This window comes from Vicugna pacos, chromosome 20, assembly GCF_048564905.1.
Source record: "Vicugna pacos chromosome 20, VicPac4, whole genome shotgun sequence".
Lineage (NCBI taxonomy): Eukaryota > Metazoa > Chordata > Mammalia > Artiodactyla > Camelidae > Vicugna > Vicugna pacos.
Genome location: NC_133006.1, coordinates 28,623,811 through 28,640,402, shown reverse-complemented (window position 1 = coordinate 28,640,402; position 16,592 = coordinate 28,623,811). Strand labels below are relative to the sequence as shown.

At 39.7% G+C, this 16,592-nt stretch overlaps 2 long non-coding RNA genes across 3 annotated transcripts in view; one reads left to right on the top strand and one right to left on the bottom strand.

The window, feature by feature from the left end:
* LOC116284473 (uncharacterized) overlaps nucleotides 1-12,317 on the bottom strand; it is a 131,878-nt gene extending 119,561 nt beyond the window's left edge. The window contains exons 1-2 of one of the 2 annotated variants that reach the window (XR_004194245.2): nucleotides 12,258-12,317; nucleotides 3,862-4,026 (exon numbers count right to left, since the gene is read on the bottom strand). This is a non-coding gene — a long non-coding RNA (uncharacterized lncRNA). Of the gene's footprint in view, nucleotides 1-3,861; nucleotides 4,027-7,698; nucleotides 7,780-12,257 lie in introns of those variants that run through there. The other variant, XR_012062319.1, reaches the window with a different exon arrangement.
* Nucleotides 12,318-12,436: 119 nt separating this feature from the next.
* LOC140687622 (uncharacterized) lies at nucleotides 12,437-13,967 on the top strand. The gene is made up of 2 exons (XR_012062015.1): nucleotides 12,437-12,606; nucleotides 13,554-13,967. It is a non-coding gene; the product is annotated as an uncharacterized lncRNA (long non-coding RNA).
* The last annotated feature ends 2,625 nt before the right edge of the window (nucleotides 13,968-16,592 follow it).

Here is a 16,592-nt window from a genome sequence, read left to right as displayed (position 1 = left end):
ACATATAGTTACGAAATTTTTTTCTTGTGATAACTTTTGAGATGAACTCTCCTAGCAACTTCCAAATATGCAATACAGTATTATTACCTATAGTCACCATGCTGTACATTACATTTATAAAATAAATGTGTACTTTTTGCTCCTTCACCCATTTATCCCAACCCTCACCACCAGCCTCTGGCAATGACCAATCTATTCTCTATATCGATGAGCTTATTCCTGTTTGTTTTTCTTTTCTAGGTTCCACAGACAAATACAGTATGATCTCCTTTATATTTCTCTAACTTATTTCACTTAGCACAATGCCCTCAAGGTCCATCCATCTTGTCACAAATGGCAAGAATCTATTCTTTTTTATTGCTGAAAACGTTTCATTGTAAAATTTTACATATATATCACATTTTCTTTATCCATTCATCCATTGATTGATGGAATCTTAAGTTGTTTCTGTGTTTCCATGTCTTGGCTATTGTACATGCAGTGAGCATAAGGGTGTATAGGGGTGCAGATATCTTTTTGGAATAGTGGTTTCCTTTACTTTGGAAAAATACCCAGGCGTGGAACTACTGGATCATACAGTAGTTCTTTTTTTTTTTTTTTTTTTTTTTTTTTTTGAGGAAACTCCATACTGTATTCATAGTGGCTGCACCAATTTGCACCCTCACCAACAGGGCACAAGTGTTCCCTTTTCTCCATGTCCTCACCAACAATTGCCATTTCTTGTCTCTTTGATCATAATCATTCTAACAGAAGTGAGGTGATACCTCATTGTGGATTTGATTTGCATTTCCCTAGTGATTAGTGATATTGAGCATCTTTTCATGTACCTGTTGGTCACCCACTTGTCTCCTTTGGAAAAACGTCTGTTCAGATCTTCTGCCCAATTTTTAATCAGATTATTATTTTTTTTTTTTGCTACTAAATTGAATGAGTTCTTTACATATTTTGGATATTAACCCCTTATCAGATACAATTTACAAATATTTTCTCCCATTCAGTAGGTTGCTTTTTCCTTTTGTTGATGATTTCCTTTGCTATGCAGAAGCTTTGTAGTTTATCTAGTTCCACTTGTTTGTTTCTGCTTTTGTTGCCTTTGGTTTTCGTGTCATTAAAAAATTACCACCAAGACCTATGTGAAGGAGCTAACCGCCTATGTTTTCTTCTAGAAGTTTTATGGTTTGGGGTCTTATGTTCAGCATTCACATTGAGTTAATTTTTGTGTACAGTGTAAGATAGTAGTTCAGTTTTATGAGAAGAACAGTTAAAAGTTCTGTAACTATGACTCTTGTCAGATATACACACACAACACATTGAGATTTTTGCTATAACCTTAATTCGTCATTTATACTTCCCTATAAAAAGTTATCACATAATTGAAAAATATATTACTAAACTTAAAGCAACCTCATAGGCCTGTAATTTACTAAATTCTTTAAAAGTCAGTTTAAATAGCTGCAGCCTGCTCTACAGGAATTTACAATCCAAGATGAGAAATGCTGATGTTGTTTTAAAATAAATACAATATGTATAGAAAACAAACAGAGGAAGGGGAGGGAAAACTACTACCTCAATTCCCTTTCAAGAGAGAAGCATCCAAAGAAGATAGCGGATGGAGCAGAAAGCTAGGTAAGAGTAAGTTTCTCGGCCTTCCAAGTGTAGGAGGAGACCCGGAGCAGGCACAGAACTGGGACGCAATGATTGGATGAAACAGGCTTCTGAGTCCTGTATCTCCTTTCAGGCTAGTATCTACGGTTGGAATTTCCCACTTTTCTATTTCATACCTGCATAGATTTACCTTTAAAAATGTCTATATTTTCATTTATATACAATGCAAAATAGAAAAAAACTAATCTATAGTATTAAAGAAGAGGATAATGGTAAATTTGGGGAGGTAGTGACTGAAAACACAGGCAGTTATTTTCTGGATTATAGTTAAGTTTTGCTTTGTTTTGTATGCCTGTTATACTGGTTTCCAGTTTACTATACACATTCATTGAGCTGTGCAAGCATTATTGGTGCATTTTCCTGTATGTATGACTTATTTCAGTAACATTTACATTTCTCAAAACGTCAATTCACATCACATCACTTCCTCTATGAAGTTTTTCCTGCACTACCTTTTCCATCTTAGGTGACTCTCCTTTTTCTAGTTTTCCTATACTGACAATATTAAGGTTGGTTAAAAGGAAGAGATCATATTTTTTTTGTTGTTTTTTATCACCAGCAACCAAAAGAGGACTGTTATTAACCAATGCCTAATCAATTAGCAATGACAAAATAATTAAGTGACAAATACATAAGATTTGCATGATCAAAATACGAGTACCAAGAAAGACAATTAAAAATTGCTGACAATTAAGATCGTGAAGAAGATGGTGAGGCGATTCCTTAACTTATATGAAAATGTCTAGTTAGCATGTAGGTACTGATTACCATTATTTCATACCCCACAAATTTTAAATTAATTTTGAAGTTGAAAATTATGGAGGCTTCTTACCTATAATTTATCTTTTTCCTATATTTTCATCATAAAGGACTCTCTGTCCAGGAGATGTGAGCAAATCACACTTAGAAATTTATAAATAGTAAAGGAGCAATACAAGATAAGGATATTACACTCATTAACATATATGCACCTAATATATGTTCTATATATATAGAAGTACCTATATACATAAAACAAATACTAACAGACATACAGGGAGAAACTGATCGGAACACAATCATAGTAGGAGACTTTAACATCCCATTAACATCATTGGACAGATCTTTCAGACAGAAAAATCAATAAGGCAACAGATACTAAATGACACCATGGAACAGTTGGACTTGGTTGATATTCTTAGGACATTACATCCCCAAATAACAAAATATACATTCTTTAAGTGCACATGGAACATTCTCTAGAATAGATCACATACTTAGGCACAAAAGAAGCCTCAACAAATTTAAGAGAACAGAAATTGTATCAAGCATCTATTCTGATCATAATGCCATGAAACTAGAAATCAACCACAGAAAAACAAATAAAAAAACGATGGCATGGAGACTAAACAACATGCTACTAAAAAAATCAGTGGGTCAAATATGAAATTGAAGAAGTTTAAAAATACTTTGAGAAATGTACAAATAGAAACTTCCTGATAACAGTAATCTTGGATTTATGTATGTATTACTTCTTGGGCTTCTATTTGACAGAATTTGCCATATTCTATAGATACAAATATAAATAAAATGAGTTCCTTTCTTCAAAGAGCTTACTAGTTAGTGGAAAGATACAAACGTATATGTAATAAATGTAACAAATGCTATATTAACAATTAACAGAGTTCTGGGAAAAGTTTTACAAGTAGCTACACTTTCAATAAAGCAGCAGCCCAGGTCTTAAACTATCTTAGAATTTCAAACTAAATGGATTTTCTGCCTTCATAGATTTGTCTAAATATGAGTTGTGATGTTATACATTCCAAGGTCATGAAACCAGAGAGCTGGTGGGAATAGCACAATTTGGACCTGAAGATATGGGAAAATCATAGCTATTTGAGGGTGGTGGGTGCCTCATGTTTCCTGTGACACTGACAGCAGAGATAGGGTCCTAAGTTCATTACCCTATCACCTATGGTAGTTTTTTTATAACTACTGAATCCCTATCTGTTTATTTTTGAAACCAGAGATGTGGCTATGACTTTTGCTTTCATCTCCAGCATGTAAAGATTCTGGAACTCATCACTCTCATCCTTACAATAAGAAAACGTTAAAGTGAAAAATCAATGACTTTTCTTAAACCCTACAGAGAACCCCTCTCTTAATATCTAGAAAGAGAGAGAAGGGCATCTGGAGGTAGAGCTGAGATTTTCTTACCTGGAGCAGAAGCAGCTGGAGCTGTAAACTGGTAGGAACACTCACAGGGTGATTTTGACGAACTGCCAAAGGCTGAGTCAGAGGTATAGCTTGTGATCTTTGGGGGCGGTCCACAGTTGCATGGGATTTATTTCCAGGAAGATACATGGAATATCCCCTCTGGCTCTGGCAGGGAAAGGGGATGAATAAACATTGTAAAATACACCCACAGTCTTCTCCATAACAAAAGCCTATTCTTTAGGGGAAAGGATTCTGCTAAAGCTTTATTCTCAGTGAGAGGAAGAAAATTTCTTCCAAATCAGCCCCCTTCCAGCCTTCTTGTCTCAACTAAGGGGAAAACAAAAACCAGAGGCAACAGGTCAGGAAATTAACTGACAATGTTGGAGCCAGGAAACTGAGTAGGAGGCAGAGGGACATAAAATATATGTGAAGGTAATGGTCCTGAGACACAAGCCCATGAAAAGACAGATTTAATCCAAGATTATAGAATATACTCTTTCCACACCTTCCCAGCATACTAACACAACTCTAGTTTAATAAAATGGATTCTATCGAAAGGACTGCAAACTATAGGCTCTCTCTGAGAAGGAGCACTTAGGGAAGACTGCAGTAAAGAGGGAAGACAAAAAAACATGGACACTAGAGGAATCTGAAGCCCCAGGCATCTACAGCAAACATTAAACACAGCACAACTCTGCCAGATTAACATATCCTCAAACTAAAGGCCTATTTATCTCAGTTCCTATTACTTGATATAACATTTCTAGCTTTTGGCATGAAATTAAAAAAGACATTCCAAATAGTAAGAAAGAAACACAATATAAAGAGATACAGCATCATAATTAGACTCAGATATGACACAGATTTGGGGATTATCAGACCATGATTTTCAAATAGGTATGAAAAATTTAAATGTTTAAAGTTTTAATGGAAAAAGGAGTCAACATGAAAGAGAAGATAGGCAAAAGAAGGTAAGCAGAGACATGAAAATTCTAAGACTGAAAAGGAAATACTAGAAATCAAAAACATTGATTGAAATAAAGAGTGTCTTTGATGGGCTTATCAATTAACTAGACACAGCTAAAGAAGGAATCACTGTTCTTGATGAAAGCTCAACAGAAAATTCTTAATCAGAAATGGAGAGAAAAAATAATGGAAAAAACAAGTAAAAAAACTAGAATGTAGAACTGTGGGACAATTTCAAAAGGTGTAACAGACATAATTGCAATAAAAGAAGAAGAAAGGATAGAGCAGAAGAAATGTTTGGAATGGCAATGTTCAAGGATTTTCCAAAATTATGACTGTCAAACCACAGATCTAGGAAGCTTAGAAAACAAGCAGGATGAATACCAAACAGCAATGATAAAATCCCATACACCTAAACATATCATATTCAAACTGCAGAACACTAAAGACAAAAAAAAGGGCAGGGATACCCTACCTCTAGAGGAACAGGGATAAAAATTATGGTGAACTTCACACAAGCAAGAAAAGAGGGCTGGGAAATCATTAAAGTGTTGACAGAGATGTTAGTATGACAGTGCAGCTAAAAATTTAATATTAAAAATTTAATATTAAAAACTTAAAAATACAGAAAGTTTCCCCTAATCTCAGAAAATTCTGACCGAGGAGCTCTGATAAGCGATCTGGAGAGGTCAATTTCAGGCATTAACTCCAGGTGATTCTGGCCCCGATGGTTGATGGATCACATTTTAAGAAACACAAAGCATGTTGCAAAGCAAACATCAAGACAGGATCAGACATGCAAGGGTTGTAAAAGGGGAAAAGCCAAGAGACAGGGAGCATTGAGTTTGGGAGAGACATCAGGACAGCATGCAAGTTTAATTACCAGTGAAAGAGAGAGAAAAGGGGATTTGGGTGGAAGCACCCCAGACATCATCCAGTCTAAGGAACATTCAACCAGGTTGCTGGAGAGTCCTTCAGATCAAGTAGGCTGTCATAGAAGTCCCTTGTCCTTCAGAAACAGGCCAACCTTAGGGTACTACTCAAGTATAATCTTTAATTTGGAGCAACCCATGGGAAGTATGACTTCAGTGCAAATGCTGTGATGGATTGCAGAGCAAAGCATCTGTAGTTGTGTGTGTACAACTGTCGTTGTGCCCATGATTGTCACAGGACCATAGAAATAATTCTATCCCGGTATATTTTTATAATCTAATAATATCCCCATGAGGTAATCAAATCTCAGACATGTTATATAATTTTCCAGTGATTACATAAGTAGACAATTAGGACCCAGGTATTCTCATTCTTATGCTGGGATTTATTATTTCTAAAGCTAGAACCATTTTTATTGTACAAAGAAAGTTGAATTAAAGCATAAAATTTAGAGAAATTTTAATATGGCTAATCTACAGGTGAGGAAGGAAAAACAACGGTCAGAACCACTTAATTTTTTTTAATTACTGGGAGACAGCTATTTCTGAAGTAAATTAGGAAATAAATTCCATAGGAATATGTCTGCCAAATTTTAGTTATTGTTTCTCAGCCCCAAATCTACCCTTCTAACTTTCTATAATGGAAATGGGAATCAAAACCCACTTCTGCTCAGCCACCAGCTCCAGATGGGCTTTGTCAGGAGCAGGCAGCAGCAGGAGGTGTCTATACATTTGGAGGAGGGAGAAGAGACTGCACCATCTTGTTTGTTTCCTGCAAGTCTTCTGCTTTCTTCTCACTTGTTCCCTGTCCCTGTGTCAGCCCAGCACTTCTTCCCTCCAACAGCAGAGGTTCCTGGCTGGTACATCCTGAGTCAGGACTGCACTTTCTAGGAGTCCTGTAGAACCAGCCACAGAGCCCTACCCCCACCTCCTAGCAGCAAGAGCCAGCCAGAGCCTCCTCCTCCTAGGAGGGGAGAAAGTCTGGGTCTCTGTCCTATGGCCCCTCCTCTGAGCTCAGAGACACCAGCTCAAGATCAGCAGTACTTCCTCCTCCTCAGAAGTCTGTGTTTCCGCTCCATGGGTCTTCCTCTAAGCTTCTATGCCATTTAATTCCAACCTCTTCCTTCTGTTCCCTAGCCCTAGGGATGGAGGCTACTTCCTGAAATAGTACCTTTGTTATATCTAATATTCTTTTCTTGCGTTTTGAATTCTCTATTAAACCCCTTTACACTCAGCTAACAGTTCTCATATTGACAACAAGCATTGTTCCTGATGCCTTGATTGGACACTGACTGGTAGGATGGGAAGAAATTAGAGAACAGATAATCCCACACATTTGGTATCTAGTATCAGATTATATCTGAGAATTATAAGCAAGCTGAGATATTTTCAAGTCAAGCAAAAACAGGTATTAGGTAGAGTCTAAGAAATAGCTAAATTCACAGAGATTCAGACTACATCTTCTTTTGAATATGTGTGCATTACAAGGCTGATGGAAAAAGTTCATTTGGGAGTGAATAAACTTTGTTGACCATCAGCCACCCACTTCTCAGTGTTCTCTCTTTATTCTCAATTTAAAGTAATATTCCTCCAGTTAACCTATACTGGTGATTCTCAATGAAGTTGAGAGAAGTGTAACAGAAAGTCAGTTTAAATTATGTAGTTTGGACAACATGCATAGAGTTGAGATTTATTGTCCAAGTTTTCTCCTTGCATTAGTCAAATCTGAGAGAGACTTGGGTATCCCAAGAACTACTATTTTGCTGAAATGACATAAGTAGATATAGAGGTGCAATTTCAGAAACATGATTATGAACTTGTGTTATTTACTATGAAATGTTGTTGAGGATAGGCTAGTTTTTTGTTTTTGGTAGTTGTATTAGTCAGGATAGGCCAGCTCTGAAGCAGTAAGAAACATACAAGTTTATTTATCACTCACACGATCTTTATCATGGGGTTAGTAGCTCCATAGGGAAGCTATTTTCAATAACTGGAGGATCTGGGCTGTTTCTTTTCTGTGATCTTTTTCTCTAGGACAGTGAAAGAGAAAGGAGAATTTCAATGTGGTTCTTAAATTGTCCCACCCATTAGAAAAGCACATCAGTTTCAATTATGGCCCTTTGGCTAGATAATGTATTCATATCATCCCAAAATTTAGGTGGTTAAAAAACATGGAGGGAGCACATTGATACTCCACAACCAGTAAGTGTCTCTGGCACCTTAGTCCTCACTGATTCACAGTAATACTTGCAGAATTCTGTCACAAAAATATTTACAAATTTTAGGATTTACAGAAATCTCAGGGGTGTATCTCTTAAATAGCAAGGGTCTATTACAAAGAGGAAGAGACGAGAAGTAGCTCCAATGTTTACCATGAATAGGTGCGCTGGTGAGAAAGAAGGGTTTTTCTCACAAACCCATTTTGCTATCTTCTATTTTGACAATCTTAGAATGACAGACTTTTCTTTATTCCCCACATCCAAAATAATGGAACTCTGGCAGATATTGCCATTATAACAAAAGGTTTAATTTAGATCTGTAAAATACAGCTATAGCATTGCATTAGATGTAGCAATTAAAACACATCTGGGTGATGGAATGAAACATTCACAAGAATCTTAACGACAGCTGAGGTCATGCGTGAAGCTTAATTGTTCATGTGTGGTGTAATCTTATAACAGTACTATGGGAAAAAAAAAAACCCTAAATGTGGCTGTTGTTAACAGGAGACACTTAGGAGACTTTTAAACATTTTACCAAAACAAAAGTCATAAAGAAAACACCCCACTTCTGAGCAAGCTGTGTTGAGTCTTTTTTGCTAATGTTTGCTTGTTCTCCCTGGAAGGTCATTCTTTCAAATAGTGTAGTGATAACTGCAGTCACTATGGAACATGTATGATGAATTTAGGTCAGGTTAATTTCAGGAGAAGCACTCCCTCAGAGAAGGAGTTAATGGGTGGAGACTAGAGTTGACTACAGAATACAGTCAAGCGCCTGGCTGTGTATAAAATTAAGCAGGGTTTCTTTTATGACGTGCTCATACTTTGAGTTGATTTTTGTCATTGGGTTTCACAGGAGCCCTGTGTTCCAACATTTCTTTTACTCCTCATAATGCAGAAGAGCTCTGTGTGCCCATAACAGGCATTGTCTTTATTCATAGCAAATTGCCATTAAGATTAAGATGCAATTAATTTCCTCTCTGGCTCTCTCCGTACTACGCTGTAAATTCACCCAAACAAAGCAGTTGCAAATGTTAAAACTGGAAAGAACTTTAAACTCCCCTTCCCTAGCCCTGTTTCTTAACTGATGAGAAAATGGAGTCCCAGAGAAAGGGTAGGGCTTGCAACATAGCATGCCACTTAACCAACCCTCATTAACCCAAATTGTAAACTGAAGAAGTCCTTTCTCACCTGCTTCTCAGAATCACTATAAGAATAAAATTAGATAATGTACACAACAGTGTTGAGAACAGTAAAAATAACAGTAATAGTAATGATCATAAAGATAAAATTTATTGAACACCTGGTATGAACCAGGCACTGTGATTACACATATGCTCCCACAAATCATCACAATCTTATCACAGAGGTGCATTTATTACTCCAACTTAAAAATGAAGAAACTGAGGCTTGGAGATTTGCCCTCGGTCATAAGCTAGCTAGTAGAGAAGCTAGAAGTTAACTTAGGGCGTCAAACATTAAACATAAGCTCATAGGTTTTACTTATCACCTGAGGATTCACACTGGAGTCCATACTGGACCACCATTTTCTTATTCACAGGGTTTTCCCACTGTTACAAATTAGTTCCACTTGGAAACAGACAATGGAAACTGCCAATCCCTTTCTGGGCTTAATTTGATGTATTATTTACATTTAACACTGGTGTTTTCACTAAGAATGAAAAAAGGCAACTTTCCGACACTAATGTTTTCTGCCCAATGCCATGGTTTCCTATCTGCTGTATATTTTGCCAGTTGAGCCTCTAAGTGTCCAGAGCTCCAAATAAACCTCTCCTCATTCTGTTCAGTTTCCTTGCTGCAATAAGCATGACGCTGTAAACTACCTGTCGGGGATTTAGAGAAGAACTCAAGGATCATGGCGATGGCATCTGTGTGTGCCCTGGATGTGCAGGTGCCTGACGATGTTAAAATGCTGCCACCTTCTGTTTAGCCCAAGGCTTGCTGATGCAACGCTTTCCCACAGCTCCCCCACGTCCTCTAAGCTGATTTATACTGATCCCGAATTGCACTTCTGCAATATATAACATGACAAGTTAAACGCCAAGCCTGCCAAAAAATCTTGATAGGCTCAGCTTTTGTGCTGCAGCACTTGAAAAGACCATTACGCCTGCCATCCCGCTAAAGTGTGCTCAGTATTTTTGACAGTGAATTATCTAAGCAGCAGTTTATCTCAGCATTCATGGGGTGGGAGCAGGGGGTTCACCATTTAAACAGTCAAAAGAGGGGCGATAAAGAGGGTGGGGTACAGATATTTCCCATCCATCCAGTGGTAGTGGGTTACTCCAGGGTTTTCTAGATGTTACAAGGGCTCCAGGTTCATAGTCAGGTGCATTTTCTGCTCAGACGCTCACAAGAAATGAAACATCACATGGGCAGAAGTGTAGATTTTTAAGCGAGGGAACAGCACCAATTGAAAGGTGGTATGAGAGATACTGAGTGCCTGCCCCCAGCAAGCTGCGAGTCCACCAGCTGGCTTCTCAAGGACAATCATTCCTTGCTTCATCAGCATTAAGACATTTTTTACTCCAGGACAAGAACCCTATAGCGGTCACGGACTTCGTATAATGAGTCGTCAGTTGAGTTCTGCCAGCCTGAAATCCCACCCCTGACTCCTCCCCACATCATGAGGGCGGGGCTTCATTTTTTCTCAGTAACACAGCCCAGTAAATTAGCTTTGCCCAGAATCATCTTAATAACTAGCACATGACTACCTCCATCCACGTGTATACACTTACATCTGGGTGAGTTGGGTCTCTGTATCATTAAAATACCAGAATTGTTTAGTAAAGCTGGAAAGTCAGGAATGGAAAATAGTTCAAGACGCCAGGACTGTCTAGTTAAGTGCTTACTAACCATATTTTTATTGACTAAGAACCCTATGCCTTACACATCAATGATTACTCTCTTATCTTCTCTTCAGTCTCAAATTATCTATCTATCTAGTTTTATGTCATGTTACAGGATATAACAAAACAAATACATATTTTCTTCCTGAAGCCTTATAGGAAAACAAAAATCACCTACTCTCCCAATTTTTCCTTCTAAAATAAATATTTTTAAAGTCCTTACTTCTTTTACCATACTTATGCATCATTTTCCTAGAAATTCTTCTCTGTATGTTGAGGCTTACATATACTAGGATGCTTAACATTAGTTGGAGACAACCTTGGTGATCTCGGACCTTGCAAATCCCTAAGCTTATTAATAACTTAATTGCGAATATTTTCCCATATAAATGCAGTAAAACAAGGTTTTCATATTTTTAGGGGAGACGTCTGTGTTCAAGAAAAATGCACCTAAGTGCAAGGGTGCTATGTAATCCCATGGTGGACATGCATACAGAGAGGAATCTCCCTCCAGCCTTGGTTGAAATGTCAGCAGAGAACTTCCTTGAGGGTAGAGTCCTTGTACTCTCCAAGGGTTAATGCCCCTCCCCAGAGTCAGGCACCTATACTGGAACACCAAGTAGGAAATCTCAGCTGGATCTAAGGTCACAACAATTCAGGAGAATATAATTTCCCAACCCACTTTCAGACCCAGACTCTCAGGCCTTTTAGTAAAATTCATCTTCAATTTCTTCAAGTTGAGTGACTACAAGCCCTACTTCCCGGTGGTGCTCTGACTTTACTCAAACGCTGTTTAACAACAATCGGTCTTGATAATTGAGCTTTGATCACTTCCACTCAATTTTACTGACTAGCCCAGAAAGAAAACCATACCGCAACTGTGCCCAGAATCATACAGCCTGCCACTCCAGTACCTTCTCAGCAACCTTGCACAGAATCTAAATTATATGACTGAAAGGGAGCTAGGAAGACACGTAGCTCATCAGACTGCAAGGCAGGAAGGCGGGCACTCTCAGAAAACTAGATCAAGAGAAACAGGTGTTTCAAAGCTAGACCTGGGCAGGGGAGACGACCCAGTGCCGACATTACGATGAAGAAGCTGAAGTACAGAGAATGATTCAGCCACGATGACACAGGTAGTTTAGTTACAAACATACCTAGAGCGAAGTTAAGAGAGAGCCAAAGTAAAGTGAAAGCGCGTTTATTTAGAGACACGTTTCACAGGCAGAACCGAGCCCCTCAGACGCCAGGGCTGCCCTGGGACGCGGATGGGGTTAGTTTTTAGGGGCGGGGTAATTTCAAACGCTGGCACTCCACGACTTTTTCACCATAACATTAATTCTCAGACATTAGAAAATTCAGAGAGCTTACTGGCTATGAATATTTTATAGAGTAATAATCAAAGAACTCACCAACTGAGGACTTCAAAACTGAGAGCAGACAGACGCTCCCCTCAGGCAGGTAACACTGAGGCTTATGAGGCCCCGCGAGGCACTTCAAGGAGCTTGATTCTCATTGGTCAGCGCCAGCGGGTTACTTAGGCCGCTGCTGATTGGCTACAACAGGGGAGCCCAGCTGAGAAAGAACGAGACTCAAGCTTCTCCAGGTTAAGTGGGCGTCGCTGGTAAACAGATCGTTAGAAGTTTTGCTAAGCTGGATGTGGGCTGTTTCTTCAGAGGCAAAAAATGGGTCCCAGCCACCATTCTGATTTTTATTTCACGTTTGTGTTCACTAAGATCATCTAGGGAATATGGTGACTAGGTAGGCAGAAGCTCACAGTAAGAGCATCTGAGGCATTAGGTCCCATAGTTGCAGGAGACACGGGACCGAGAGAATGGTCACATCCCAGTTCTTGGGCCAGTCCACCGCCAAGGAGGGTCCTTGGCTTCATGCAGGGAAGAATTCAAAAGGAGCCAAATAAAGTGAAAGCGAGTTTAGAGAGACACATTCCCTAGGCAGGGCGTCTCAGAAGGCGAGGTTGGCCCTGGGGTGTGGAGGGTGGTTAGCTTTTACTGGCTGATTTCACATGCTAACAGGTGGGAGGAATTCTGTAACTACTTTGGGGAAGGGGTGGGGTTTTGGGGAATTAGGCCACCGCCCACTTTTTGGCCTTTTCTGGTCAGCCTGGGAAACTCCCACCTCCTGAGTGTTACTGAGCATGCTAATCTAGTACAGTGAGTGTGTAATGAGCCTCAAGATCTACTGGAAGTCGAAGCTTCTGCCATCTTGGGTCTAATCCGCCAGTTTTTGTTGTGTGCTCACTGGCCCTGTCTTTCTTTTAATGGTTGTGCCCTGCCCACTTCCCTCCTGTCTCACCATGAAGTCAAACAATCTGTATTTTTAATGGGTTTTCTTTTTAAGAAAAGCTGCATTAGTTCATGCAGTAATGTCTCATTTATTATTAGAGAAAAACTGGTGGAATCAAAATCAAGAAATTATTCAGGTATCTACCCAAGGGATCACCAAAGTCAAACCAACAGCTACCCTGCTTCTGAGTTCTTAGAGTATTTGGGCTAATTTCTAGGTAAGAGAAAATTGAGAGGCCCAGAAAAGTGTTTAAATGTCAACTCTGCTCAATTCTGACCCCTGTATTCTCCCAAAGGCCCTTCCCAGTAAGAAGAGATAGGGCCAAAGCCTTCCCTTCTTGCATTAGTCTCTCAAACCTTAAAAGCTTCAAGAAAAATGATAACTATTTCCTTTCTACACAGGACTCTCATTTATAAACTGATTCAAGCAGTTTTGTGAATATCCTTAACAGGAACAAATTCGGGGTTTCTCTTATCTGGATCTGAAAAGAGTGCAGCTGTGGAGAGTCAGATAAACTGGATTAAATTACAGGAATGGGCTAGATGGAGTCAAGATTTGAGATTTTGTGATTCCAGAGGCCCCCGTGACTTTTCTGCTGCCTTAGTACCTCTCCCAGAAAGTACCACGGAAGGATGAACCAATTCATGAAAACCATTATGATCTTCAGTCATTAGCGGGCCTTATCCCACTAGAATGAACTCTGAAACATCAGGCAATTAGCAGCAGAATAGCAGCTACCCACTTCTCTATCTCTTTCTCCCAGCGCCAGCGAGCTGCTGGCCCCAGACACGAAGAATAAAAGTAAAATTGATGCATTTCTCTTTCTTTCTGCTGCAGACTGGGAGCTCTGGCCAGCCTCTCCATTAAAAGTGGGAGAAAAGGTAGACTCACCCTATTTGATGAGGACTGTCACCATCACACAGTAGTTGCAATTAGTCCGTGCCAGGCTTATTCAGGCCTTGGATTCTTTTCAGAAGTGAAAAAGGGAACACTCAAGGTCTATTGAATTGGAGCGTGGCATCTGCCGCACACCGAGGGGAGAGGTCGGGGGTCAGTGCTTGATTTTGATAAAGCGTGCCAGATTAATTGTCTTCGGTAATCCTGTTTGTCATGGTAGATATGCAGAGGAGTCTTTGTGGCCCAGGCCGACATATGGGCCAGCCTGCTGCTTGCCTATTCAGCCCCCCGGCACATGCTCTCCACAGTTGGATGGGTTCCCAGGGCCTTGTTTGCCAGGGGAGTGGGGCCTCTCCTGCTCCTATTCAGCCAGCCCCCGTCTCCACAAACAGGCTTCCTAATCTTCAAGCCTGCCTGGGTTGTTGAAAGAGTCTGCATTATTCAAAGAGGCCCAAAGAGAGAAAGGGAGAGAGAAGGGCCCTTCCCCCTCTGGAGGAGAGAAAGAAGAGGAGGAGGGAGGAGGGAGAAATTCTAGCACCAGAGATGGGAGTAAAGACTCTACAGCCTGAGGAGGGGGGTGGGGGAGGCAGAGAAATATAATTACAAAAAATAGCAGCCATGGACTCCAGGCAGAGCCCTTCAGGAGGCTGATTATAGCTCCTCTCCAAATCTGAATCTATCACCAAATTATACCCTGCCTCTTTTGTAAAATAAATGTTAATAAGAGGTAATTTGGGCCCTGCTGATGGTTAAGCTCAATGGAAATAGAATTTTTTTTTCTGCCTCTGTGTATGTGTGTGTGTGTGTGTTTATTGTAATATCTGGAGGGCTTTTTTCTCTTCCAACCAAAATGTATAGTCAACCACAAAAGATGAAACAAACATTCAATGGCCTGACACAAGTACCAGAAAATCAAGAAGAGTTTGCATTTTATGATAAAGGGGGAAGGTGCAGGTTGGCCATTGGCCCCTAATCCACTGAAAGGTGCAGTTGGTGTGCTCTGGAGAGAATGTTCCCCCAGATTTGAGAAGAGGGAGGAGCCGGGCTGCTTTGCCTGCCTGGTGGGGAGAGGAGGGTCCTTGCTCTAAATAGCTTTGCCTTTCTTTGGTTTAAAAGCAGGATTTTTTTTTTTCATTTACATAATCACTATTTTGAGTTGCTGACAATTCTTTTGGGGGCTTTTACATGTAAAAGCACAAAAAAATAGAGACAGTTCTGTGACAGATCTTTTGAAAATGTTCCTGTGATGTGTATTTATGAACGAATCCAGAAATGGAACAATTAGAAACAGTGAGTAATAATCTTCTGATCAGACAAAAATGTAGAGATATTAAAATGTAAACCCTTGATCATAATCACCCTGAAGCAGCCCTTCCTGTATCTTTACTGCTCTGTGCTTCACATCGACGGTGCAGAGATGAGGGGTAGCTCAGAGAGCAGGGTCTCTGACCAGACATTGCTTGGTCTCCACTTAATGATTTCTTAAGTGCTCTGAATACTATTTTTTGGAGGGGGAGTGATAATTTGATATTGTTACGATTATTGATTTCAAGGGGAACATAACAGATTTTCAAAATTTAAGAAATCCAACTAAGAAAAAATTGTTGAACTCTTCCTTTGTTGTAGATATTCAAAGCAAAAGATTTTGTCCCCCCTCCAGAAATAGTTGACTGAAGTACTGATTGCTTTTTGGGGATATGTATTTCAGCATTTATTTGTTTTACTTCCTGTCATAAAGCAGGCATTGGACTCTGGAACACAGGGCTGGGTGTGTAGTGGAAACAGAAACAAAATTTTCTGTTTTCATAGAGCTTTTGGCACAGGAGGGGTTTGGGTTGTTGGGCCAGTGCATAGGACACTGCCAGATACATCCTATGAACTCATTAAATTTTATTTACTAAAAAAATTCAAAATAATGAATAAATAAATAGCAAAATTTTTGACATTTCCGAGGTAATGCTTGCTTTAACTTATACGTTATGTTATAAAGAAAGAGAAAGAGAGGGAGAGGAAAAGGAGGAGGAAAGAGAGAAATAAACCACATTTTTGGAGCACATGGTCTATGCTGGGTACGTAACAAGTTCTTTATAAGCATTGTCCCATGTAATCTTCAATAGAACCCATGAGTGGGAAGGGCTGCTAGTCTGCTAGCGTACACAGGTGTCCCTCTACTCATTCTGTAATTGAAATCACCTGATAACCCCATAAAGCGAGTTCTAACGGATGCCCAACCATCATCAAGGAGAACCTCTGGGGTGAAGCCCAGGCATCAGTATTTTTTAAAAAAAAATTACTTCCCCACTGACTCTAATGAGAATCCAGAAATGAGAGCCACTGATTTTTAAGTCATATTTTTCGAACTCTGATGTGCATGCGAGTCTCCTGGGGGTCTTACTAAAATGAGGCTTCCCAGTAGGTAGGTTTGTAGTGAGGCCGGAAATCCTGTAGCTCTAACACTCTAATAAGCCCCTGGTGATGCTAGGCGCAGTGCTGGTCTCTGAACCTTCTTTTGAGTGAGCAAGGCTTTAAAGATGAAGCACCTT